The sequence below is a fragment of the Sinocyclocheilus anshuiensis genome, unplaced genomic scaffold (assembly GCF_001515605.1).
Source record: "Sinocyclocheilus anshuiensis isolate Anshui unplaced genomic scaffold, SAMN03320099.WGS_v1.1 scaffold200, whole genome shotgun sequence".
NCBI classification, from domain to species: Eukaryota; Metazoa; Chordata; class Actinopteri; order Cypriniformes; family Cyprinidae; genus Sinocyclocheilus; species Sinocyclocheilus anshuiensis.
Genome location: NW_015558595.1, coordinates 597,303 through 600,735, shown reverse-complemented (window position 1 = coordinate 600,735; position 3,433 = coordinate 597,303). Strand labels below are relative to the sequence as shown.

At 32.5% G+C, this 3,433-nt stretch overlaps 1 protein-coding gene across 1 annotated transcript in view; it reads left to right on the top strand.

Moving 5' to 3' along the window:
• The first annotated feature begins 2,708 nt into the window (after window positions 1–2,708).
• Window positions 2,709–3,433, top strand: part of llph (LLP homolog, long-term synaptic facilitation factor) — a 1,701-nt gene continuing 976 nt past the window's right edge. Inside the window, exon 1 of the mRNA XM_016475758.1 lies at window positions 2,709–2,805. The gene's annotated coding sequence lies outside the window, so the exon portion shown is untranslated. The remainder of the gene's footprint in view (window positions 2,806–3,433) is intronic.

Genomic DNA, 3,433 nt, shown 5'->3' with positions numbered 1-3,433 from the left:
TATATATATAATTTTTTTTTCAGTTGGTTGCCAAAGTAACATTTCCCATTTAGTTTAATTTGATGTACTAAAATAGCTAAAACTGAAAAATGTATAAAAACGGTATAGATGTTAAAAAACACAACAAAATGACTAAAACTTTTAAATTAAAATGAAAATGGTAATTACAAAAAATACAAAATATTAAACAACTATAATTAGTATGTCAATTATACTAGAATAACACTGCTGCAAGGTTCAGTACAAGACAGAAGATATGTGTGTGCTACATGATTACACCTTTTATTTATTTATTGTATTGTATTGCATCTAAAATTATTCTAGTGCAGGGGTTTTTGAACGTTTTAATGGCATGGACCCCCAAATATGACAATGCCCTTGTAAATACCCCCTCTCTTAAAATACGAAGGCAACTATATATTCAGATTTAAAACCCCATATACAGCAGGAAATACAATTAAATTAAACAATTAAATTAAAAATTAAATAATACAGTTATTATGAAAAAATTAGATAAAATATAAAAATACAAAATTAACTAAATTATTGTCTAGAAAATATCGAATCACACACACACACACAAATAGTGCAAAATACAATTAAGATTGAAATATAAATAAATTAAAAAGGCCATAAATAAAATGAATATTAAATCAAATGTAATATAAATACAAAATGAATTAACTTATTATCTAGAAAATATTGACTTTGTATGAACCTGAGGAGAAACAATTTAAAATAATTTTCATTTCATTCATTTGTATAGCTTTTTTTTTTTTTTATTATCTAGAAAATATTGACTTTGTATGTACCTGAGGAGAAACAATTTAAAATAATTTTCATTTCATTCATTTGTATAGCTTTTTTTTTTTTTCCTTACAGTAATATATACACACGTTCCAGAGCAGTTTTACACTTTGACAACCATGAAAGAAAGAAAGAAAATAATACAATAATAAAAAACAAAATTTTTGTCTTTTCAACATACCCCCTAGAATCCCTTTGCACCCGCTTCGGGTCCCTGGACCATAGTTTGAAAACCTGTGGTCTACAAAAATGATTATACAAAATTATTATGTATAATCATGACAAAATTCAAATAATTAATTCAGCATAAACTTTTCACTTTTTCATTCAGGAAAAAACACCAAAAATATAGCAGCAGGAAAATGACAACACTGGCAGGCTATAATGACAACATGAAGACACACACAGTTCAAAACACTTCACTTAGCTGCAACGCCAAACGATAGGCCTAGGCCCTGCAAAAAGGCCTCCAAAACAAAATAGCAACAACAACTACTAGAGAATAATAAAATGTCTGAATATGGTATCTAACATTAGGAGATAACTGGGTCGTGCTAACCCACCAAACCTTGACCACTTGGTCAACACACAGTCAAGAAAACTGCAGCGGTTGAGCCATTTACTGGGGTTTGTCAATGTGAAGTGTGTCATTTCAGCACAGCTAGTGCCACTTACGGTGGCAGAGAAGTGCAAAACAAATCACAATTCTGAAAACAAAATAACAAATTACAAACGCAAATGCAAGTCTAAAAAACAAAATAACAATTCAGAAAACATTATAACAAGCCAGAAAACACAATGACAAATTCAAAAACAAAATAGCAAGTCAGAAAACACAACGACAGATGCGAAAACAAATTATCAAGTCAGAAAACACAACGACAAATCAGACAAACCGGAAGAGGTAGGTATAGTTTGAGACAGCGCCATTGGTTTGGGATTACTCACCGCTGACTGGACGAGACATCTGTCAATCAACATATACAGGAAGAACCAGCCGAAGAACAGCAGAGTCGTGGTAGAAAGTTTGGAGATGGTATTAAAGTAGCTCAGTTTAAATGTATTGTATGAATTGCCCTTACTATGAAATAAAAAAATACGGGGTGTCTATTTACACTTAGTAATGTAATGTTAAAGTGACTGTAAATCATCAGCTCCAGTGGCGCAGATGGAAAAGTGTGTGTTGTTGGCTTTTTGACGCGATCGACCCGGGTTCGATCCCGTTGTGTTTTCTGACTTGATAATTTGTTTTCGGATTTGTCGTTGTGTTTTCTGACTTGTTATTTTGTTTTCGAATTTGTCATTGTGTTTTCTGACTTGTTATAATGTTTTCTGAATTGTTGTTGTGCTTTCTGAATTGTTATTTTGTTTTATAGATTTGCATTTGCGTTTGTAATTTGTTATTTTGTTTTCAGAATTGTGATTTGTTTAGCACTTCTCTGCCACCGTAGCCACTAAATGGAATTGGAAAAACAATGACATGAATGATCAAATGCTCCATATGTCCTCCATCTGTCATGAGTCACACAAACAGTGTGTCCCTCAACACTATTAATTCAGCCAAAAGTTGACATATTGGGCCGGTCAAAACAAACAACACAGGGGTCAGAGCAACAGTGTTTACACATTTTGGGGAAATCAACTTACTTATAGTTGACTCTGCATTTTAAGCTGGGATTGATAAAGTATTTCACCTTTAAATGGAGACAAACATCTTTTTTTTCTGGAGGGAGAACATTTTAAGATACATTTGTGAATTTATAATATATGTTTCCTGTATTTTTGTAATTCAACTCACTTGCCATTTTGAAGTTTATGATATGCTAAATGTAGGCCGCAGTTCTGTCGCCCTCTACTGGACTAAACGCGCGACTACACGAGCCGTCACACGCGATGTTTAGTCGCAAAAAAGAAAAAAAAAGGAACTGTCGTGAGGTATCTGCTTAGCGGCAGCTGTACACACATACACGTGTATCCAGAGGTGTTGTGAAGATATATGTAAGTTACACACTGCAAATATAAATACAGCTTTAACACAGCATAAATACTGAAGTCCGTATTGTCAGTAATTACGCCTGTGAGCGGTGTTTGTACGTTATGTCTATTAAAATAGCTATTTTTGCATAACGTTACATGAAATGGCTAACTGGCTAACACACATCTTACTTTTCAGCTAATTTTTCTTACACAGATCTCTTGGATATATTTAAAAGCATGTGGGTGATCGGTTATGTAAGATTATGAATAATCATTGTAATCGGGTCATGTGTAGTCTGTATCAGTGCTTTTAATCATGCTTATGGAGTGACCGACATTTGCACATTTGAGGTGTTTCAATAGATTTAGTTCATGGGGCTTCTCTAATAAAGAAATGAAGAAGTGAATGAGGTGTTCAATGATGTAGACCCCCAAAATTGTTATGGAAAATGTGGAAATATCAACGAAACATTGTGTTCTCCAGACTAGGGGGAATATATATATATAGAGAGAGAGAGACAGAGTTGTTTTTTTGTGTGTGCGTGTGTGTATATATATATATAGACATATACATATACACACATATATATATATATATATACACACATATACATATATACACATATATATATATATATATATATATATA